At 38.4% G+C, this 26,152-nt stretch overlaps 2 protein-coding genes across 2 annotated transcripts in view; one reads left to right on the forward strand and one right to left on the reverse strand.

The window, feature by feature from the left end:
• The window catches only part of DopEcR (G-protein coupled receptor DopEcR), a 972,001-nt gene extending 947,899 nt beyond the window's left edge, over nucleotides 1–24,102 (reverse strand). The window contains exon 1 of the mRNA XM_069849106.1: nucleotides 23,986–24,102. The gene's annotated coding sequence lies outside the window, so the exon portion shown is untranslated. The remainder of the gene's footprint in view (nucleotides 1–23,985) is intronic.
• LOC138716246 (epidermal growth factor-like protein 7) overlaps nucleotides 1–26,152 on the forward strand; it is a 194,901-nt gene that overhangs the window by 25,489 nt on the left and 143,260 nt on the right. The window lies entirely within an intron of this gene.

The following is a 26,152-nucleotide window of genomic DNA, read 5'->3' on the forward strand; positions in this document are numbered from 1 at the left end:
TCTTTGTCCACCACATATTCTGTCACTACCTGGCCTGAATTCGGGCTAGCGCAGAGCCACAGACGTGGCATCCTAAAATACTACACTGACTATGAAAGTAAAATATTGGATTATGAGTAACAAATTATGAAATTGGGATGACGACAAAGAAATAAATAGATAAACTATGTAAATAGCCACTATTAATCTACTTCTTCAATCATATTTTCTAACGATATTTCTTTCTCTGAATAAAGCTCCGCTTTTTACTTCTTTATAGCAAACGTACTCTTTTCGAACTATGACGAATTGAGATAATTATATTTACATTTCTGTTTGCGTTCAGTTATAATGTGTTCCGATATGAATCACATGCTCTGTTCAGAAGGAGTGATTATTTACAGTGTAAAATATTGATGTATTAATTTCTCGACACTCATTAATAAGGCGTCAAATATTAAATTACATATAGGCTATCTAAAGAACATTCTGTTTTATCGACACATAAAATTAATGCATGATATCTATTTAAGTTCAGTATAGGTCTACATATAATATATGCTGATATACTTATTCATCTCACACATCCACTCTTAATTTTTTCTCTAACAACAGACTATATATACTAATTTGGCAGTTCCTTTTTGTAGTAGCAGCAACGATACTAACAGTATTGGTTTTTGGAAGCCATAAGCATACTGGGGATAAATGTATTGTCTTATGACGTTGAATAACGTCTTTGAGTCTACAAAATGATGAAAATGAAGTCTAGCAGAGTAACGCAAAAGTGTAGTTCAGCTGGCGATAACTCAGGAACTATGAAAATTAGAACAATAAAACCCAATTTAAATGAAGGAGTAAATAAAGGACTTTAATTATATGTTGTTTTATTATAATCAAAGTCTTTTCTACACAGTACCCATTATAAAATTTTTTAACGATAAAATGAAGTAATACACATTGTTCTTTTATATTTTTGATTGCCTGCCAATTATAAATTACAGGACATAAATTTACACATTGTGCTTGTAAAGTATATTTTAGCGAACTTTCAAAATCTACAATCAGATATCACGTATTAAAGCTAGTTTTCGAGCTTGTTACTAAAATGTAATAAAATAGATAGATCTAAACGTAGTTCATGAATTACAATATATTGTGACGTCAGATATTAATAACAAGATGTAGACGCGTAGCAAAAACAATGAGTACATATATGAGATAATTTGGAAAACGTAAGCGTTTGAAAAACTGTAACTTCACAATAACAGCGTCAAAATCATGTTTACAGAAAATACAAAAGACGGAAATAAATAAAAATAGATTTTAATGGCAGATCACACATCCGAAAGAGAAGTACTGAACGACTACATCAATACAGGAAACGCAGAGCCTTTTTCTACTTGTATTCACAATTTTCTTCCTATATTCCATTTATTCTCTTCCTATTCCCCTTGTATTCCACTTTTCCTCCTTGTTCCGTGTTCTCCTTGTCTTCCCCTTCTTCTCCTTGGCTTCCCCTTGTTTCTCTTGTCTTCCCCTTGTTCCTCTCGTCTTCCCCTTGTTCCTCTCGTCTTCCCTTTATTCCTCTCGTCTTCCCCTTATTCCTCTCGTCTTCCCCTTGTTCCTCTCGTCTTCCCCTTATTCCTCTCGTCTTCCCCTTATTCCTTTCGTCTTCCCCTTATTCCTCTCGTCTTCCCCTTGTTTTCCTCGTATTTCCTTTGTTCTCCATGTATTTCCCTTGTTCTTCATGGAATCTCTTTCTTTTTTTTGTGGGCTATTTTACGACGCTGTATCAACATCTCAGGTTATTTTGCGTCTAGATGAAATGAAGGTGATAATGATGGTGAAGGATCCAGCACTGATAGTTACCCAGCATTTGCTCATATTGGAATGAGAGAAACCCCCGGAAAAACCTCAACCAGGTAACTTGCCCCAACCAGGATTCCAACTCGAACCACCTGGTTTCGCGGTCAGACGCGCTAATCGTTACTCCATACGTGTGGACATCTCCTTGTTTTTCATGTATTCTTTTTATACTATTCTTATATTCCCCTGGTTCATCTTGCATTCCCCTTGTTAATCTTATATTCCCCTTGTCCTCTTTGTATTCTTCTTTTCTTTGTATTTTCATGACTTGCCCATTGTGATTATCTACAATTTCAACACTGAGTTATCTGAAGCGAGCAGTTCTACATAAAAATATGCAGTATAGTAAAGCTATACACATGTCGACTTTTATATTAAGGCTATCATACTTGCGGTGTGAAGCGTTCTTCAGCAGACATACACATGTACCTATCAAGTATCTTTAAAATCTTCGCACGCATACAAACGAGAGCTCTTAATCACAAAAAAAATACACTTTTTACAAAAGAAATGGGAGAAGTCCTTCGGAAATGGACCATTTTGGCTTCAACCTTCAACGGCTGATGGAGAAATTGGTTCTCGCCCTTGGCATCCTCGATCGACAGCAGTCAATGGTGGTGAACGTTGTGCAGACATACCAGTACATCTCACTAAACATGTCCATTTTGTACCACCATAGTTTGTACGCCATCTGCGCCATATTTGTTTATGAAATGAATTAGCCCTTTTACATGATATTTTAAAGTAAGGTGAATTGGAGGGAGTTTGTGGAATGACTTTTTAAGTTTGCGAAAACTAGAAAATCTCGGTAAGAACACCATTCTCCGGTTTCTTTCTCCGCAAATATTTATTCCATTCAACGCCAGGGATCGAACCAAGTTTGTGCAATGATGAGATGAGCTGAGCTGAGCTCCTAACAGTAAAAAAAGAAACGCATATATACTCGTAACGTATGAATAATGGCTGTTTCCTTTTGCGGAAAATTGTCTGCGAATTAAACCAACGCATTCCCATGAAATAGTATTACAAAGTTTCGTCTGCGAATTCAACTCTACACTGAATGCAAATCATGCATCTTGAATTACAGTGGAGTAGATGCACACATTGGCTATGCTTGATGAAAATAGTATAATAATATGTAGTAATCTCAGATCTCGAGTAACATTTATTAGGACTATATCTTGAGTAAAGTAAAAATGTAAATAATATATCCCTAAAATTCGCTTACAAAATGTTAATAATTGTATATTTATGAATAGTTAATCTATTCAGACACTGTGAAGTCGAAATAGATGAATATCGATTACTGCAATAAACAAATTGGATGTTATTCAGTAACAGGGTTCCCATACGTACGACTATAGTCGTACGCATAGGCCTACGACTATTTTGACTAATTGTACGAGGTACGACCGCACTCTATATCGTACGCAATTTTGTACGACCATTTCACTGAAGGGAAAAAATAATAAAATTGGGAACTTATAATGCTGGTTTATAATAATTAAAATCAAATTGATGGTTAATTCATTCCTTTTAGACAAATTTTCTTCATTTAGTATGTCCTAGACTAATATGAAAGAAACATGCTTTTAAGGGGGAGGGAAAATGCTTTGAAAATCTATCTGGTAACTACGCTTGCCATGCAAGTCATCATTTGTCATCTTGAGCTCTAGGTTTCACGTATACGACGCAGTTATATCAAAGTAATACGAGTTTAATTTTATTAACTTCCTTGTTTGTTCGATAAAGGAAATCTTTTATCAATGAAATAGTACCGCAGTAGCATTAAGAAGTCTAAACGCGCCCACATTATAGAGGTGTCGGGTTTCAGTCGACTGTAGATGAAATAATTTGATATAATTTTCAGCCACGGCATTTATTGATACTAAAATAGGCCTATCTGCCGCCGCGCCAGCCAAAGATCAAATTTCTGCTGATTTTAAATATAACAAAGTGGTTTCTAACTAAGCGTCATCGTGCACGCCTTACTGCGATGACAGTGTTCATGATGAAGAAATGGGTGGTGATTTGTTTCAATGCTGAATGTCATTGTGGATGTAAACAATAATTAGTAGTATTTTAATTGGAACTAAAATTTACTGGTAGACATATATTATACAGTATATAATTATGTATGTATGTTTATATGTTATATATATTTACATATTTCGCGATTCTTCATCAACTGCGTAATGACATGAAGGTGATAATGCCAGCGAAATGACTCCAGCGCCGAAAGTGCTTGCTCTTAATGGGTTGAGGGAAAACCCGTAAACAATCTCAATCTAATAACTCGCCTCATCCAAGATTTGAACTCCGACCCTCAGTCAGATATGCTAACCATTACTACACAGCAGTGGACTAGAAATATATTAGGAAGTTGCGAAGTGTACTGTACGACAATTTTACGCTGGAGTACGACAATTTTCATAAGTCAGTACGACGGTTTCGATTCCTTTATCTGGCAACCCTGTTCAGTAATCCCAATTGAGAAAAGCAAAATACAGGTTTGATAATTTTAATTACATGTACTGCGCTTTTCTCTTGTTATTATAACAGGAATATATTTTCATTATCTGCTGAAATCATAATTTAATTTAAACATTTTATAATATAATTACAAATAACATGATTAATGTATTAATTAAATGAACAATTGTTACGAAGGAGTGTCATTTTCTTTAGATACAATGGACATGGAATTAGAAGACGAAGATGTAGATGTGGAAATAGAATTTCGAACTTTATTTAGTACAATGAATTCATGCTCATCAAGTTATGGGAAACAGTTGGCGACACTGACTAAACAAAAAAAGGACCATGCGATAAATTGATATTGATAAATCGAACTGCAAAAATTATCGCGATGTATGACTGTGATTGGTTGGAATTCAGAATTTCATTACACTTTATTGATCGAAAATGGAATGACGTCACATAAACGCAATAGTAGTAATAAACTCTCTTTGTGTAGAGTTTGTTGGACGAAGAGGTTAAATTACTTCATATAAAACCGGGAATTTATCGTTTTATTAGAAATATGCAAGACCTTCGATGCACCGCAACACACCCAAGTCTTGACACGTCATGATTCAAGACTTGCAAGCGTTTTACTATGCCCCAACAATGATTATCTCTGACACAAGTTGTATCTCTTCTTTTACTACCGTTTTTGTGTCGTTCAGCGTAAAGATCCGCAGTCTACAAAGATGTTACTGTGGTCTCGCTGTCATGCTCCTCGAGTATTCATGGTTCTGCGTGGCGCCAACATCGGACCAGACTGCCGTTTGCAAGGTAGTAATCCCGAATGACAACACACTGTACTTCTGTGCATCCTCACTCATGAGTTACGCAAGAATTTCAGGAATGCTTTCATGAATATGTTATGAGTGACCTCTTCAAAGTGTACACAGATTCGCATTTACAAGAACTGTGACCTGTCCAAGATCAGTCTGATTTTATCAATTTCTGGCAACATTCTCTTTAACATTACGGTAGCCAACATTTGAATAGAAACTGTTTAGCTGCGCCTTAAGAATATAAAAGCTCTTCAGCTGTGATATTTTAATAGTTTAATGGAATGCTAGCATGCATATGTGTCGCTTAAGAGAGAAGTTTTATATAATATTCTTTTTGAATTTGATATTCCCAAGAAACTACTTCGATTAATCAAAATGTATCTCAGTGAAACATACAGCAGAGTCCGTATAGAGCAGTTTCTTTCTGATGCTTTTCCAATTCACTGCGAGCTAAAGCAAGGAGATGCACTATCACCTTTACTTTTTAACTTCGCTCTAGAATATTAGGAAAGTCTAGGATAACAGAGAGGGTTTGGAATTGAACGGGTTACATCAGCTGCTTGTCTATGCGGATGACGTGAATATGTTAGGAGAAAATCCACAAACGATTAGGGAAAACACGGAAATTTTACTAGAAGCAAGTAAAGCGATAGGTTTGGAAGTAAATCCCTAAAAGACAAAGTACATTATTACGTCTCGTGACCAGAATATTGTACGGAATGGAAATATAAAAATTCGAAATTTATCCTTCGAAGAGGTGGAAAAATTCAAATATCTTGTAGCAACAGTAACAAATATAAATGACACTCGGAAGGAAATTAAACAGAATAATTATGGGAAATGCGTGTTATTATTCGGTTGATAAGATTTTGTCATCTACTCTGCTGTCAAAAAATCTGAAAGTTAGAATTTATAAAACAACTATATTACCGGTTGTTCTGTATGGTTGTGAAACTTGGACTCTCACTTTGAGAGAAACAGAGATTAAGGGTATTTGAGAATAAGGTTCTTAGGAAAATATTTGGGGCTACGAGGGATGAAGTTACAGGAGAATGGAGAAAGTAACACAACGCAGAACTGCACGCATTTTATTCTTCACCTGACATAATTAGGAACATTAAATCCAGACGTTTGAGGTGGACAGGGCATGTAGAACGTATAGGCGAATCCAGAAATGTATATAGAGTGTTAGTTGGGAGACCGGAGGGAAAAAGACCTTTGGAGAGGCCGAGACGTAGATGGGAGGATAATATTAAAATAGATTTGAGGGAAGTGGGATATGATGATAGAGACTGGATTAATCTTGCACAGGATAGGGACCGTTGGCGGGCTTATGTGAGGGCTGCAATGAACTTTCGGATTCCTTAAAAGCCATTTGTAAGTAAATAATGGAATGCTAGCAGTAGCAGTATTAGTAGAGTAGAATGTTAGAGTAGTAGTGGAGTATAATGTGAATAATTTGATGTTTAAAAGCATGTTAAGTATCTATATTAGTGTAGTTTTTTAATCCGCGAGAAAATGCGAAATGTATGATTTTGTTCCAGTTTCCTTACCTTTATCGTATTCGGTGACAGATGACTGGGCAAAAACTATTTAATGGCAAACCCCGCTATCGTAGTTACTAGTGTCGTGCATTTCAAGTTTATCGAGCATGACAAGAACCGAAGTCTCCTTTGAAGAAGCGGATCTGTCACAGCTCGCTCGAACTTGCGCCTTGTATGATCTGTGCCCTTGAAGTTCGTTGGCTTCTCCTACCCTCCCATCTCATCATGCTTTGAGCTGAGTAAAAATTTTAGAACAATTCTTGTGGAATTTTATTTAGATATAAAGGCAGGTACTGCCAGTAGCGATGAGTAACTCGCTCTTCGTCTATCTAACTTTTTGCAGGGGCCAAAATCCCTAAATCAAGTTATAATATTTATTATAAAAATATGATTAAATATCGACAGAAATATACGTCTCGTTTAAACATTTATAATGTTATTTCAATGATGTATGTTATTCAAAGTTATGAAATCTTTCCACTCCGACCAAATGCTATTTCGAGAATGATGAGCGAGACTCGAAGCGCACGAGAATTACGAGAGAGACTCGAAAAACAAATGCAACGAACACAGCGAGTGAGAGCGGCAGTTAGTTTTGTTCATCTCTACTACTCACCCTGTGCAAATTACCATAGTTTATTCACTTAGACATAAACTACCTACCAGAGGTCTGCATCGGACGTTTTCGCTCGAGCGCCAAGTAGTTCACAGCATAATCCGATAGGTAGCACATGCATGATGGGTAAAATTGTTACGAGCGATAAATCCTCGAACGGTATAAGCCGAGCGTTAGACATTCGTTCTTGTTACAGTGATGAACTGTGTAGTAACATCATAGATGTTTATCATTTCAAAACTTTGCAGCGTTTAACTAACCTCTCCATAATACAACTACAAAAGTTGCTTTAAAATGTAATATAAATGTTGTAGGTAATTTTTTTTTTTTTTTTTTTTTTTTTCCACACAGGAGTGATTTTGTTTTTGCCACATCTGATGGATGTTATTGGATGTGAATGTAATTATTATAAACGGAGAACACAATCACGATAATGCAAGAACTGTATCAAGTGTTCTAGTAGTAGTAGTAGTAGTAGTAGTAGTAGTAGTAGTAGTAGTAGTAGTAATAATAATAATAATAATAATAATAATAATAATAATAATAATAATCTCTAATAATTATTGTATCAATCTTTGCGTCTGTAACAGTTGTGCAGCATGATTATTCGTTTTATTAGCCTATATTTTCTGTGACGTTATCTCTGTACTAATATTGTTATTAATCTACTGCTATATCAATAATATTTTGTAAAACGTTTCTACATTGTCGCAGTATATAGGCGGAACACTATGTATGGACCTATCATATTATATATGTGGTAAATCAAATATTGAATAATTATTAATTAGCAATAATAACTGTACATCGAAGTTTTTCATACTATTTTATTTATAAATTCATGTTCCTGTTTTGGTACGTTCCATTGACTGTTCCATTAAACGTTTGTCATAAACGCAGAAAATAAAGCCTTATTTTTACCGTGTGAGCAAAACATATGTGTATCTTATCTGTCGCCTTCCATACAAGATAAGACATGTCGGTGAGATGACCTTGTACTGTGCTTCTATTTATTACTAGCGTATCACGACCGATCGTATCTCACTCGGGGGTGCGACACTCGACCGAGTTCAAGCGAGCGATTTAACTCCAATGCAGCACTCTGCTACCTACCAACCTCTAGATTTTTCATAAATATCAACTTCGTTTTCATAATCATCTGCAATTATGAAAACGGACATGAATGTTACAGACATTAAAAACTGTACTGGATTAAATGCAATTCCTCACAATCCGTACATTACAGTTCGGAAATGATGCTGAAACCGGCTCCGCCTCCGGAGTCTTCAGTTAACGCAAGTCTAATAACAGTAGGCTACAACACCGACAGAGCGGCTACCAGGTTTCTGCCCTCTGTTCGCCTAATAAAAACACGTTTTATTCATAATAGCTCCTTCATTTGTACAACATTTGTTTGTCTATTTCTTAAACCATATGGCGTTAAAGCACCCATCAAACACGGCCTTTGTATCGCGGTGTGACACAATGCCTACCTAACAACTGGCATCCCTTATATAGCTTCTTATTCAGTCATAAATCTATAAATTTCCATTATGATATTACATTCATCTACCACTTTCTTTCATTTCATCTTTGAATAGGACGACAGGAAACTAAAGAACTGTCGGCCCACGCCTATGCAGTGGCGGTGCAGAGAGATGAATGCACAGCGGTAGCCACAATAGCACTTATGTGCTCCGCTGTGTTGTGTTGTGTTGTGTCGTGTGCTGGGGTCTGCAGTAACTAGCTTGCCAATCTCAATTACACAATTAATTAGACTTATAACATTCCATTTGGTTTCAGTCATCCGTATAAAGTACCTAATATTTTAAAAACGACGTATGTTCAAATTTATCTGTAGGCTATACAAGCTATTTAGGGTATAAACGCAAATATTTCGATATTGTTTCTGAAAAAAATTTACAAAAGAAAGTCCTATTTACTTTTTCTCTTGCTCTGATAGTTTTTCCAGAAGTATGTCACGTATTTCATAAACGATAGTACAACAGATAATCAATAAGTTTCCGGACTGCCCTGAATGTAAGCAACACACAAGACTTCAGAAACTGAGAAGTTGTCTAGAAAGATAGGAAGACCTGGAATCTATAATAAATGCATCACTTGAAAAGCAGAGAAGAAGACTAACCATAAGGCGTATATGGAGAGATTCCAGGAAAAATTGCAATAGGTCCTTGACGAGTTTGCACAAAATCACGTATAGAAGCTCAGTTCTTAAAGACAATCTGACGCTGTTAAATAGTAGTTATTAGAGAAGAAAAATTCGCTCCGGTACCGAGGATCGAACCCGGGTCCTTGGTTCTACGTACCAAGCGCTCTAACCATTGTTACCATAACAGAAAAATTCTGTAGGACCAACAATTAATCTTAACATAGATTCTTCGCTGAACATTGCATATTCTGTGGAATCCCGGCCACCAAGTCACTCAATTGAATGCGCTTCTTGTATAATGACTTAATATATCAGTCGTTCAGAGCTAAAGTGGATAAAGTCCATGAGACGTAGTTTAGAGATAATAAGACTTAAAGTTAACTTGCTCTAGTGGATTATCTAATTTGACTAGCAATAATTTTATTGCTCCATTCTCAATTTCTAGTTTTATAAAATATAAAGAATTGTGATGTTAACTGATGGAACGCTTTGGTGACTTGATCCGCTATGGCTCAGAACATCGTGAACAAAATATAATCTGAGCCAAAAGTGACTGGTGACACCTACCGGCGAATGCTTTGAATTAAGACTTGATCCATTACTACTCGGAAGAGATTCAATTTTAGATAATCAGAAAATGAATTAAACTAAATTTATGAAAATCAGTGACTTGATAAACTTTAGCTCTGAACGCCTCATATTTCAAACATGGAGTCAGGTCACAAAGGGAAAAACACTAGAGGAGGGGGATTCGATTCGGTGCTGTGGATTGAACTTCGGCGTAGCTATGTAGTTAGAGCGCTTGGTACGCACGTGGTTCGATCCACGGAGTCGGAGCGAATTTTTCTCCTCTAATAACGATTGTTGCCATAACACATAAATTCTGTAGGACCAAAAATTAATCTTTAAGTATCTTTGTAATAGACTGATGGCCAGTTTCTCCAAGAAATGTTTAATTTGGCCTAACTAGTGTTAAATTAACAGTCTGTTTATTTTTAACGTTTTGTTAATCTATTTTCCATTTCTTCAACATTGTTTTGTTTAAAACAACCAACACTTAACTATAACAGTCGTTAACATTATTTTAACCACTCAATAGCAGTTGGTAATGATTTTGCACGTGTAAGGCAATTTTTAATTGGCTGATATTATTCTTTAAATTCTGTATTGTAGAGTAAGTCATGAAACATGTATAAAATCATAACCTGGTACAGTAGGACATGGCCGATAAAAAAGAAGACAAATGAAAGTTCTAGGTGACTACTATTGAATAATATTATTTTTACAAAATGAGGTTATAGTTCTAATGCTAATAGATGACGTCTCAAAGAAGCGATTTTCACTGAAAACTTTTTAATATAATACTCACTGTGTATTTTGAAATACTATTGACATTGGCTATAGTTAGTTGAAAAGAGCCATTATCATAGAGTCAAGAGTAAATAGTAGATGCTGAATTGGAGTAAGTGGTCTATTTCTGTTTGTAGGATTTCAAGCCTGGTTTAAATTTCTTGTAGAATTTTGAGGCCTACTTGTTTTGAAAATCTATATTGTCACAAATTGAGTATCATGCATAGTATATAAATCATCATTCCTAATTACCTTGCCACGTTAAGATCTCACATTTTCTAAATATTGAATAAATACTAGCTCAGTATCAAAATAAGCAGCCAATATGACAATCAGTTCACTTTTTAAGATTATCTTCCATATATTAGCTTTCTAAAGTGTCTTTTAAATACAGACGTGGACAAATTATTAGACAAAATTAATTATATGTGCAACGAAGCTATATTTATCGGTAGAAATAATGAACAAAAATTTATTTTGCACAGATATAATGAACAGATACTTGAGTCTGGAGGTTACTAATATTTTGTGAACATTCCCTTATTCTTTATTAACACGTTGATTTTGTCAGGGATGCTGGAAACCAAAGTTTGACACTTTCTTTGTATATCAACATCATTTAGCCAGATATCAGACAGTGCTTAAATGAGTCCATGTTTTATTGTAAACCTCTTTTTGTTCTCGTTCTTCTTCAGTATAGATCACAGATTTTCAAGTTCTTTCATGTCCGGTCTTCTTGCAGGCCATGGGAGAATATCTTCTGCAGTATATAATTAAACACCAGTAGTACCAACGTAGCCAGAAAAAATACACTTATAACCATTGGAAAAGTATACTAGAAGATGTAAACAATCATATTTACAACACTAGAGACTCTCTGAATTATACTGATAGTTGATATGACGAATTATATTATATTTCTAAGAAAAAGTTTGTCTAATAATTTGTCCACGTCTGTATTATGTTATCAATCATTCACGAAACATTGCTTAAAGAGAGAGAAATAAAATATTATTTTCTCAACTTCTGTTTGAACATCTGTGGTGTAATCTGCCTAAAATCCTACATTTAAAGTTAACAAACACTTAACAATCTGTTAAGCCAAACTAGTGTTGAAGACATGAAAAACTATATTTAACAAACTGTTTAGAGTTTGTGGGTGGAGTATCGTTATTGTGGCCCCACGTTGGGCGCCATTTGTGGGTGGAATGTCGTTATTGAGGCCCCACGTTGGACGCCATGTGAGGGTGAGTGGTTATTGTGACCACACGTTGGGCGCCATTTGAGGGTGGGTGCGTCTCGATGTTGCGTGAGATTCACTCAGGGTAGCCGAGGTACTGTTGTGGTATAGGGTGATGTCGGGAATAATACCAAGCCGGCTACTTAAATAAAAGGCAGCGTAAACTTCAAAACTATAAGTTTATTGTAGTATCCACTTGGTAAACCCTAGAATATGTATTTCCGGCTGACATATAATTCAATCGTTGGTCGCCTTTTGTATCGACTCTATGGCGGCTCTGAATAAGCTCTATCCGATACTACAAATTCAATACTCTGTCCAGTACACTATGACACGAAGCGAAATAGTAGTCCTGTCGACACCAAACGAAGTAGTTATTCTGCCCTGTATGTAGGGCTGCCGACACGATGTAAAGTAGTTTTTGATGATCTCCGCTCCGAAGCGGAATAGTAGTCGTCATCCCCGCTCCCCGTCGCCCTTATTTATAAAAACCTATCCTACGCTAAAACTAACTATCCTATTGGTTAAAAACTACGTCACTAACTGGCCTAAGATCTATTCCCTATTGGTCCAAAGTGACCTCATAAGCTGGACCAGGATCTCTTCTTATTGGGCGCGAAATATGTCATTTCTAAATTTAAACTTTGGATTTCCCATAACCTCAAATTAGTTTGTATATCTCACAAGAATACCCGTTCTTTGGAAAACCCAAGCTTGGCAGTATCTTTCCCACGGGTCCAGTCTAACTTTAGGGCTTTATGCTTCATCGAGTCTCTATACGACCCCGCTCAAGGTGGCCCTAAATCTGTCCGATGCTGACAAGTGACGAAACACCTGTGTGGGAAGCTAATTCTAACGAAGTCGCCAGAACATCCCCGCGAATACATGTAATAAAAATATGGAGGTATCACTTCGCTAATAAATCGGTCTCTCCCTCTCCTAATTACTGCTTCAAATGCCCATCTACATAACCATTGGAAATTCCCGAAAGAGTTTCCAATGTTATGAGATGTCCCCGCTTTCTGCCTATAACTAGCCTCATAGTTCCCCCACGCGATATCAGCCGGTAACACATTATTTACAATACAGTGAGATCACAATGTCGCTACAAACAATTACAATAAATATTACATATATCTTCACAAGCCTTTCTATGTACACAACTCTCACACAATAAGCACAACAATGTACAATTTATATCCACATTTACATATGTACAATACCATTCATTCACATATTTACATTTATTTATTAATTGATCAGTTACACACTCTGCGTGCTTGGTTGTACCAGCCGCCCTGTACAGGTTCACCTAGCTGTACGCGTGAGACTAACCATCCTACTCTTTCTCATTCCTGCCTCCTAGCCTCTCCTGTTTGAAAGGCCGCAAGAGTTGCTTGTGGTACCTTCCAACAGGTTTACTTTTTCCCCTTTCTACCAATTCGAAAGTATGGTCTCCATATCTACTTTTAATTTCGTAGGGCCCTTTGTACAGTAGCTCCATGCGTGAGTAACGTCCTCTGAGGGCGGAAGATAACTTCACGTCCCTTAGCAATACCAAATCGCCGGGTGAGGGCTCCCATTTGTGGCGATATCTTTTAACTTTACCGAGTCTATACTCAGCCTTTTTCCTGATTCGGTCGAAAGCTAGTTTACACAGTAGTTCATCACTAGGAGGCTCACCCTCCTGTATTGCCTGCGGCAAACTCTTTATCACGGGATCGGGATCGATCCCTAACATAAGTTTGATCGGAGCTATTCCGGTCGTTGGATTGATAGAGTGGTTCATGACTCTCTCTATCACCTCACATTGCCTAAACCAGTCCTTATGGTTTCGGTGACACAGAATACGGAGGTACAATGATATATCCCTAAGCGCTCTTTCGCAGGGATTACCGCTGGGAAAGTATGCGGAGCAATTGTATAGTTTCACGCCCGCATCTTCCAGCCTTTTGCAAAACACTTTCGATTTATGTACCGACACATTGTCACTGAGCACCGCTGTTACCGGGCCGTAAGTCGGTATGTAGTCTCTAACCAGCTTATCAGCACACAACTTACTAGAGATATTTCTTAAAGGGTAAATCTTTACAAATTTTGTGAACACATCGTACGTAACAAATATGTACCTGTGTCCGAAGGACGATATGGGCATTGGACCGTGTTCGTCCACTGCTACAAGTTCATTCTTTTTACCCCTGATAATGACCTGTGGTACATTGTCATACCTTACATTTAGAGGTTTCGCCCTCTGGCAGACCTCGCAACGAGATATTACCCTTCTAACCTTCTTGGACAGTTGCTTAATATAAAATGATTCTGACATAGTTAAAATGATCCTATCACTCCTAGAGTGACACATAGATAGGTGAAAGTTATTTATAAGTTCATTCTCCATACTCGCAGGTATGTATATCTTCCACTTCTGGATATCCCTACCATGCAATTTATACAAGATACCAGAGCGCAATCCATACACTTCATCTTTCACCTGTGAGATTTCTCTAGCTTTGTCCATTAAGGCCCTTATCGTGGAATCCTCCTGCTGCAAATCTGCAATTCTCCGAAATTTTCCCGTCAGAGCTCCATTCCTCGTGGAATCAATTTTCATCACGGCAATTTCGTACGCGGGGGCGGTGATAGTTTCAGGTAGTCCCGATTTGGAATTCAAACGAGAGAGACAATCACCAAAAATATTGTCTGCCCCCGGAATATGTCTAATCGTCACATCATGAGCCAAAATTTCGTGCACATATCTAGATATTCTAGAGTTCGTCAATTTGCATCTACTCAGAAACGCTAGGCTTACATGGTCAGTAAATATGATTATCTGCCTATTAAAGATATACTGACGGAACTTCTGTAGTGCGAAGTACACAGCAGAAATCTCAAGTTCCGTGATTGATGCGTTGCTTTCGGTACGCGACAGTCCCCTAGAAGCTGTGGCAATCACATGTCGCTTATTATCTTCATCTGTCTGACATAGAATTGCTCCATATCCATATGAAGACGCATCAGTATAAATCTGAAAAGGTAGGCTGTCGTTAGGCCTTTCCAACAGAATTGAGTCGGCGAAAAGCAGTTTCGTTCGATCGAATGCTTCCTGCTCTGCCGACCCCCACCTGAAGGGTGTATCCTTCTTCAACAATGCTCTGAGTGGGGCTACATGCTTAGCATAATTGACGAGAAACCGATTCTGGTATTGTAGTATACCTAGATATCTACGAACCTGTTTCCGGTTCCGCGGCGGCGGGATCCTCGAAATGCTCTGAATTCTCTCTTGGTCCGGTCTAATTCCGTCAGACGAAATTACGTAACCCAGGAAAACTGTCTCAACTTTAAAAAATGCTGTTTTCCCCAGCTTGACTGTCATACCAGCCTCTCTCAATTTAGTAAGTACAAAATCAATATCCCTAATATGCCTATCAACATTATTGCCATATATAAGAAAATCGTCAATGTACTGTGCCAGAAAACCTTTCGTCGAATCACCAAAAATTATGTCAAGTGCCCTTAATAGCGCAGATCCAGAACTCGCGATGCCGAATGGGCATCGGGTATACTGATAAACTTTCCCGTTATGTAGGAACGCTGTGAATTTTCTCGAGTCCTCGTCCAGCGGAATCTGCCAATACGAACTGGTCAAGTCTAAACTAGTGAATATAGAACAGTCACTGATACGGCCTAACAAAGTGTCCACTGACTCCGTCCTGAAATTATCTTTAACTGAAAACGAGTTAACGTGTCGGGCATCGATCGTTACTCTTAAGCTTCCATTGGGCTTCCTAACCCAGCACAATGCATTTACGTAGGGCGAGTCTGATACTTCTATAACTCCGTCTTTTAACATATCATTTATGACTTCGTCTGCCTGATCCCTTAAAGATAGGGGGATGGGTCTACATTTATGCCGAAATTCCTCCATTCCTACCACCTTAATTTTGTGTGTATACACTCTACACAGACCCGGCGCGTCTGAAAAGACATTTAAATGGCTACCTACAACATCCATTAAGCGTTTTCTTTCACTCTCACTCAGGCCGTGTGCCTGGTTAACTTTATCTCTTACTATTTCGAAAGTATCTGTCTTCCTATTGTTAGACGCGACTACCTGCCTAAGATCGCCAAGCGAAATCTCATTACAATATCTGGCCCTACCGCTAATGAGATTACGTCCTATTTGTCTCGCCTGGACTAATTCGCCGATACATAACTCGCATTCTCCGCAGCCTACTTGACACACTCCCCTAGTTACCTCGTTACCTTCCCACGGATTTACCTCTATAATTACATTCTTACAAATTTTGAGGTGCTCTACAAAAAATAACTCTTCCTGTAATCCTATCTCTTCCGCGGTCCTCTCATCTAACTCCGATCTAGCGCTATCCCTACTGAATGGGACATGGCCTACACTGCCGTTACCTGCCGTAACCCCTAGTCTGTTTTCCCTGAAATCTAATAGCGCGTGCCATTCATAGAAGCTTTCTACTCCAATAATGATGTCGGTAGTCAACCTTTGTATCACAAGAAAAATAGCATTTAATTTCACGTCTCCGCACTCTAACTCGAACCACACTTGATATTTTACCTTTTCCTTCTTCTTGCTTAGGGCGCCCGCACAGTACAGTGAACATATGGGTAACGTTTGCAGTTTTATTCCTGAATCCCTAACCTTTTGAAAAAATTCCAAGCTGCATACATTATTTGTGGAGCCCGAGTCCAACAACACACAACACTTTATCCCAAATATTTTGGCATCTATATAAGGCAATACATAAGTCCCATCATTTTCTAACTCTGGGTTAGTAATCTCGCTCTGTCTCTTTACGCTTACCGCGTTGGTGGATTCTTTTGATAGTGGCTTACTGCACTTAGCTACAGAAATCTCCGAACCCTTGAGACTTCTGTCTAGCAGTTTCCCGAGTGCGACGCAGTCGGTTCCACTGCTATCTCGTCTCTATTTCTACTATTTATAGGCTCCCGGCCCATACTCATTCTGACCGGACTTTGCTGACGTCCGTTCATGTCTCTATTCCTACTTTGTCCCACATTACACTGTGTAGGGGGCCTATTGCACCCTTGTGAGGCCATTTCTTGTAGGACGTCTCGCCTATCTCTCTCCTGCTCCTGTCTCCTCCAATCACCTCGATTTTGCGGTCCCCTGCTAAAATTAGGCTGCCAGAATCCCTGTCTGTAATTTCTGTTCCTAAGCCAGTGTGGTTGGGTTCTAAGCCTATTATTTCCATTTTCTTGTCTTCCCGTGTACCATCGTATGTGGTTAACCCTACGCACGGGACCAACACCTCCTCGATCGTTCCTCATCCTGTTATGACTACTCTGGTTATTCCTACTATTATTGTAAGGACCCCCAAAGGGCGGGTCACTCCTTCTCTCCCTGTTGGGACTTTTCCCTCCGTTATGGCCATTATGGTATCGACTATATGCATTGTTGGGGCTCCTGTCACCACCCCAGTTACTCTGATTTTGGGCTCCTGTCCTTGGGGATGAAAAGGCCGTACTTGCGCCCTTCCCCGCTTTCTGGTCGGTGGGGCTTGAACCCTTTCCTTTGCCATGTTCATAATCTGCCTGTTCACTACATTCATAGTGCGTGGCGTCCGAACCATCCAGCGCAGTCAATAAATCTATTGTTTCCCCGAAGTCTCGGGGCCCTGCTACGATCAGATTATATCTTATGTTCTCGGGATACTGCGAAATCACAGTTTGGATCAGCTCTGAATCCGGTATTGGCGGATTGAGGCTTTTCCCTTTCTTAACAATTTCAAGAAAATAGTCTATCATAGAGACGCCTCTTCCCGCGTCAAACCTGCTCTGATTAATTTCCTTCCTAATTCTTTGTTGTTGTCTTTGTCCCCAGTATCTCTCCGAAAATTTTTCTCGGAATTCCTCATAAGTGACATTATCCCCTAGGGCCACTAGCGCCCAGTTGAGTGGTCGGCTCTTTAGGCTCTTTCGTACGACAGTCATTTTTAAGTCATCCGGCACCCCTCTTACTCTAAAGTACGTTTCTAGCTCACTTATGTAGTTATGTGGGTTTGAAAATTCAACCTCATCAAAAATAGGGTAACCAATCTCATTCAAAATGTGAGTGGGGTACTGGGGGCGGCCTAAATATGCCTTGTCGTTTACATTTATTAACTCACTGCGCACGTCATCCCGTGAGGTCTGACATTCCTCACCAACACTATTGTTAACATGTCTTACATTTTTGTTGCTACCTGATGCCGGGCTCTCACTTGTGCCCTCTTGTCTAGAAACTGCACGGTCCGAGCTGCTATGTCCGCTTAAATTTGCGGGACTACCCCCATTTAGTACGTCGTTTATTGAGTTCAGTTTACTTCTTAATTCTTCCAAACATTCGTTATCCGCCCTTTCTTTATTCTTTATGGCTCGCTTGAGACCGTCCACTTCCTGATCCATCTCACCTATTTTCTCTTCCACCGAATTCTGAATTTCTCGAACCTTCTCCACTATCGCTTCCTCAACAGCTGATTTTAGATCGCTATTCTCTCTAGTAGCGCTATCTCTAACTCTAACTTCTAAATCCTTCATACTTTCTGACATCCTATCCATAGCTATCTTCAATTGGTTCTCCATTCCGATCCCATTCTCGGCTAATTTCCCCTCTAGCTTCTCTATTTTGTCCTCCATCTTGTTTCCTCTCTCCGCTAATTTTGCAATCTGATCTCTAATCTCTCTCGAACTTTCCCCCAATCTATTCTCCATTTGTTTTATTTGTTCTCTACTTTCCCTCAGAATCTGCTCTCTACTTTCCCTTGAGTTATTCTCTAATTTAGTTTCCATTTGTTTTATTTGTTCTTTACTTTCCCTCAGAATATGCTCTCTACTTTCCCTTGAATTATTTTCCATGAAGTGTCTCATCTGCTCCCACAACTGCTCTAGCGTCATTTCCCCTTTGCCACTTTCTCTACTCTGTTGCTTTTCCACTGTACGCTCTCCCTCTATTTCCTGTCCTGCGTTATTCTCGACCTCCTCCCTAATTTCCATAATTTCCTCGTCCTTCCTTTGCTCCATGGTTCCCTTGTTTCTATTTCCTCGTCTTTCTCGTATTTTCCTAACTACCTTACTCCTATGGCTACGTAGTATCATCTATATGCTACTCTGTCATCTATCCGACGCTTGCTTTCCCAATAATAATCTAACTAGGTCTGTATTTGCACTCGACTCACTTCCAACAAATTACGCAATACACTTATTTCACTCTTTCCCCCAAAATATCACACACAATAAAAAATACATATATATATATACACCCGAAATATCACACCAGAAATTGAAACATATACACTTTATACTTATTCCCCCAAAATATCATATACATATATACACATATCCATACTTGCCACCGCCTCTCCGAGTCGCCTTCTCTGGTGGTCCCCGTGTTGTCTTCTCTAGTGTTGTCGTGATGTCGCGATGGCTTGGTTCTGTTCCCGCCTTCCAGCGTCGTTCCTCGGCTATGCAGGGCTGAACTGCTCCGTCCGGTCCTCCTCGTTGTTTGGTGCTGTGTTCGCACCCGGGGCCGGTCACTGGAACAGCTGTCTTCCTTCGAGCCCCACGTTGGGCGCCATTTGTGGGTGGAGTATCGTTATTGTGGCCCCACGTTGGGCGCCATTTGTGGGTGGAATGTCGTTATTGAGGCCCCACGTTGGACGCCATGTGAGGGTGAGTGGTTATTGTGACCACACGTTGGGCGCCATTTGAGGGTGGGTGCGTCTCGATGTTGCGTGAGATTCACTCAGGGTAGCCGAGGTACTGTTGTGGTATAGGGTGATGTCGGGAATAATACCAAGCCGGCTACTTAAATAAAAGGCAGCGTAAACTTCAAAACTATAAGTTTATTGTAGTATCCACTTGGTAAACCCTAGAATATGTATTTCCGGCTGACATATAATTCAATCGTTGGTCGCCTTTTGTATCGACTCTATGGCGGCTCTGAATAAGCTCTATCCGATACTACAAATTCAATACTCTGTCCAGTACACTATGACACGAAGCGAAATAGTAGTCCTGTCGACACCAAACGAAGTAGTTATTCTGCCCTGTATGTAGGGCTGCCGACACGATGTAAAGTAGTTTTTGATGATCTCCGCTCCGAAGCGGAATAGTAGTCGTCATCCCCGCTCCCCGTCGCCCTTATTTATAAAAACCTATCCTACGCTAAAACTAACTATCCTATTGGTTAAAAACTACGTCACTAACTGGCCTAAGATCTATTCCCTATTGGTCCAAAGTGACCTCATAAGCTGGACCAGGATCTCTTCTTATTGGGCGCGAAATATGTCATTTCTAAATTTAAACTTTGGATTTCCCATAACCTCAAATTAGTTTGTATATCTCACAAGAATACCCGTTCTTTGGAAAACCCAAGCTTGGCAGTATCTTTCCCACGGGTCCAGTCTAACTTTAGGGCTTTATGCTTCATCGAGTCTCTATACGACCCCGCTCAAGGTGGCCCTAAATCTGTCCGATGCTGACAAGTGACGAAACACCTGTGTGGGAAGCTAATTCTAACGAAGTCGCCAGAACATCCCCGCGAATACATGTAATAAAAATATGGAGGTATCACTTCGCTAATAAATCGGTCTCTCCCTCTCCTAATTACTGCTTCAAGTTTAACATTCGTTAAATGTTCTAACAATACTTGGAGAAACCGGCCATGACTCTACAGGCATGGAAGCAATAATCTTCAGTGTCACGCGCATGTATGTTTAACGATGCAATAATTAATACAAGTTCAATTCGGAAATACATTGAAGCACATAAGCCCACACACATTAGGTCATTAATTATGCCTGTTTTGCCCCCTACAAATCTTGACGCTTGACGTGGGTGAGAATGGACCGTAATATTCTCCGAAGGAAATCACGCTAAGGATTTTTATCGTCCTTAAAACCTGTAGTCCTAGGCCCGATTTGAAACCGCGGACCTCGAACCACCGATGACAACTTTCAATAAAAAAAAGTGATTTTGACTGGTAAGTGCTAACGGTTCTTATATACACATATACATTCATGTATGCACGCATGCTCACATGGGCTGTCACAAAATACTGAAATTAAAGAATAAAGATTTAGGCAATTTCGTGGCAAAATATAACGTTAATTAAAACACCAAAAAGTCATTAAAATTGTATGAAGTCGCTACATGCCGGTGATGTTATATGGATCAGAAAGCTGAGCAGTAACATCTGGCCAGTTAAAACCAACTGAATTTTCTGATATGAGAATTCTCCATTCTGTAGCGTGCTATGAACTGTATAACCATTGCAGAAATGTAGACATCAGACTTAAGTTCAATATCGAAAAAAATATTTTAATTTCTTGCTATTCCTATATTTAAAATATCCGATAGCTTCCGAAGAAAAGTATTAAACATTAATTTATCGAAAGAAGTAATACATTTACTGGCACTGGCATTAAAAGTGAAGAAGGAAAATACAAAAACGAAGAAGAAAAATGATGACTATACAGAAGTCGGAAATAACAGTAAGATAAGCGAAAATGAAGATGGAAAAACCAGAAATAGTAGAAACCTCCCATGTCAACAAAGAATAACTCAAGAGTCTAATTCTTTCATGTGATAGTACAGGGACATGATTTTATTTTACTAACATTTTTAATATTAACCTGTCTATATTTTCGGATTAAAGGTCTAGAACCGGAAACACCGCTTGCTCCCCCTTCCAAGACTGGAGTTCGATGATACTGGCGTAATATACAAATCACTTTACTAGGTATAGAAGGGAAGAAAAGTAGTTCAACCATTTATGTAAACTAGGAAATATCGCGATATTGAGTTTGATAATTTTCATTAGGTTTTTGTTTAATCAAAATACAGTACTTATTAAGACTTAGTGTTTTTACTCACGAATTGAGCTACCCATTCGGACTCATTAATTATGCAGTGTATATTGTACTGTTACAGCACATTAGCGTACAATATAGTAGAGAATGAAGTTAAATTGAAAAATAATCATAATATTGATATTTAAACACATTTTTGAAAATGGTGGCCGTTCATTTCGATACAGGCTTCAGTTCTTTTGTGCATATTATCGCACTATAAACTATTGTACCTAATTCTAATTACCGGTTTCGTCCTTCGTACGAGTAACTCATGTTGAAAGAATTCTATACCTACTCTACAAAAAAAAAGGGTAGGCCTATCTTACGTACTGTAAATTAGTCTTCACTTCTGCCCGATCCGAAAAGATAAAATTACTCAGAAATGCTATCTACTGTCCGTTCAAGTGGTTTTGTCTCAGGGTCTTAGAAGGGGGGGATCATGTGACAGTTAATTACTTAACGAGGCCCTTTTATTGAAGTTATTTTAAATAGTTGTATAATATTACATAGACGTCCAATTCCTAACAGAAATTAATGTTTTCAGAAAACAGCTAAGACAGCCCAGCTACTAGAGTTTACAGAGGTGCGAACAGAAGCAGGTGGGGGAAACCGGGATGCGACGTAAGCAAACGGACGACAGTACCTGTGCGAAAATATGATTCAATATTGAAAGCTCTTTCGTCACTGGAAAACGCGAACATATTTCTGGAACGTACTATACTCACTAACTCAGCACTGCATACGCGGCCTCGGTTCTGTGTGGAGAATGGTTGGAAGTTTAGTAGTAGAGGTGGTGGGAGTGAAGTACATTAAAAAACTCGGGTACAATAAAAATAAAATGATGTCCCTGTATAATATAAAATGCATGTTTTATAGGTTTATCTTTTTTATAGCTCAAAGCGATTTAATAATTTTTTAATACTCAAACCTAGCAATTAGAGTTGAAAAATACTTTTACCTAGAAAAGTTTTAAAATTTCCCTCTGCGTTTCTTCGAGGGGACTTATTGATATTGCTACTGCTGAAAGCATCGACCACAGGCGATGGATCTACATTACACTCGTAATGAATGAGTGATGACGATGATAAAGATTATGATGGAGAATTCTTTGGATGTCACAGGGGAACCGGAGTACCTGAAGAAAATCCCTGTATTGCTGGACCACAGGCTTGTCCAACACAAATTATAAATTCAGAGTGGAGTGAGATTTGAACCCGGGCCATCACCACCACCATCATTATCATCACCATCATCATCATCATCATCTACTGTTAAGATGGATTCGACACTTCGGTCTTCTACATCCTCCATTTGTGAGACATTCACAACCGAAGGATTCCTTATTTATGTTGTTAACAGGTACAAAGCTGCTGTTTAGAAAAACGTAGGGCAATCACAATACAAAAGAAACGCTTCCCATATTCTGGGCGACAGACATATCTGTCCTTCCCCGACAGAAATAGTATCCGGGTCAATTGTATTCGTAGCTATAAATTATAATATCTACCAGCTTAGCCAAAACGGAAGATGTTTGTTTCTATTCTTAAAACTGTGAATAAATAAGTAGTCTCTTTAAATGACAGATTGGATAACATTCTTTCTTTCTACAAAGAAAAACACTCATAATATTCTTATTTAATATTAATTTGAAAAGGATAACATTCTATATAAATCTCCACTATAAATTCCACGGCCAAAAATATATACGTATATGCAGAATTAAAATATAACAAGTTAAGACGTTCGAATTCCTTATGCCATTAATTTTCAAATGACACTATGGAGTATTTTTCTTTTATGTTTATCCGCAATGACACTACATGTATTTAAAGATACTGTACAAGAACATAAAGTACCGAATTTACACCACTTAGCCAGGTGACCGAAGAACACACACAGTCACCTGTACATGTTACATTATGTTTTAGTACTCTTAGTAAATTCTAAAGGAGTGTTGTAGCCTATTCGGAACTGATTTTATTACAGTTTCATCACTTTGATCTGAATCAGGTTTAATAAAACTTTACGTACCTTGTTACATATGAAAGCAATTTATGATCTTGTCCCATGTCTTAGTCACAGATGACGTCACCACCCGCCTTTGTTTACCAGCAATGACTTTCCGTTCGATATTGTTACACCCAAGCATCCACCTATAAGAAAATTAGAAAAAAATATGTATATAATGTATTGAATACTTCTAGCACGTTGCAGAAGTGCAACATATAGACATTAAGAATAGAATTATGTGATATTTATCCAAGTTTAAATGCGTTATTGCTGCTGTAACACCTGTTCTAGTTACATAAAATACAGATTTCATTATTCCTTCACTACACCCACAGAGTCAGGGGTGATCAATTCAACGTTCGTATGGAAGTATTCATCCGACCTTAATAATCAGAATGATTATATGAAGAACTTTCTCCCGAAAAGAGTTAAGTCCATTTTCAATAATTTGACAGGAAGGATAAAAAACTGCGAATGTTATTTCGATTTATGCTGGATGTTTCCTCATGGTTTCTCGTTGTTATACAGAAATATGTGTTTTCAGCATAGGTAAAATAATAAATCCTCGGTTTAAATCTATGTTTCACATCTGCTGGTCTAAAGCATAGCATTAATGTTGGCCCTCGGTTGTATAATTCTTTAGCTAAATTACACCCAGAACTTTAACATGTAACCCACTAACATATAACAAGAAAATTAGAAACGTGTTTCAATTTGATTAAATAAACAATTTGAAAAATAACAATTTGAATTAGACTGAAACACATGATAATAAATGAAGTAACGTCAAGAATATGCGAATTAAAGTCATGGTCCATATGTATGATGCCTCAAAATAGCTATTGATCCTTGGAGTGTTGCAATTGTTAGATCTCTTAAAATATCTTTATGCAGGCCAAAAGATTTACAGAAGTCGACTAGGAACCGGAGTATGGTTCCACGGGCTTCTATCATTAGTCCCGTAATGACGATGGATTCCAGATGGCATTTGTCCTTAAAAAAATTAATGGAAAGTTCATATATATTTCTTTCTTCCTCGTGCACTACTTCTGGCTGATGTTCATGCGATTCGAATCTCACAGTATGATCTATCTATGATGTAACCTTCAACAGTGGGAGGTTTAAATGCAATTATGTCGATTCTTCGATTACTGCCTCACTGGATATGCCATGTAGTTCTTCATATACTGAATAACCTTTGTTGCTATTATAGATCTCACTATATGATGCCGCGTATTTCGTAGAAGTTCACCGTATGGACAGGCCCCCAGCACATGGGCAAGGGTTTCAACCTCCCTGTCGCAACGTCGACAGAGGTTACTGCCCGAAGACCTGCCAGGTACACTACGCACAGCTGACACGTTCGCATTCATCTTGATTGCTTCTCTCCACTCACTACAGGAAAGACCCTTGTGATTCCGCATCTACTTATTGGCCGGGGTATATTGTTGGTATAAGAGCACGCCTTTGCCTTTATGTTTTTTCTGGCTCCAGTTCTCAAACTCTTTTTGACTTAATACTTGCCGTACCTTTCACATATCTACAGTGCCGTATTGTCTAAAATCTTTCCTGATTCGGTGACATTGAGTGCTGTTAGACTGGAAGTAATTTCTTGGGATAATTGCCTTGTAGCATGTAGGAAGGAATTAGTTCAATTTGTCATTTCTGACCTCACCAAAACTCCTGTCATCTGTATCTACTATCCAAGAATTTATCTCCCGTCGGACTTATCAACATCTTTACAATTCCTGATTAGGTCTACCGTATTGGGATTTTAATAGTTGCTTTTAGTTTGTGAGCCTACGAGACTTTCGACTTAGGCTCATAATCCTAGAATTGAACAGAAAAATAACATTATCTGATAGAAACATCCTTGATCAAAGTATGTAATATGAAATACCTTTCTCGAACCGGTCAGTTTTGATAGTTTTCAAGATCAGTCGTGATTGCATCATCACCAGTAAAGAATGAAGCCATGTAGGCGTCGTAATACCTATCTATGTGGTCGAAGTAAATAATTTAAATGCGACAACCCTGTGCTGGAGTTTCAGATTTCATGGATTTAGACTTGAACTGTCAAACACTGACAGGTCTTTAGATTCTTATCTATAGCACAGCCGTGTATATCCACATATTAGCATCTAATCTTTCCTGCTGCTCACCGACAGATATCTCATTTTGTCAAGCG

Source organism: Periplaneta americana, chromosome 16, assembly GCF_040183065.1.
Source record: "Periplaneta americana isolate PAMFEO1 chromosome 16, P.americana_PAMFEO1_priV1, whole genome shotgun sequence".
Taxonomy (NCBI): Eukaryota; Metazoa; Arthropoda; class Insecta; order Blattodea; family Blattidae; genus Periplaneta; species Periplaneta americana.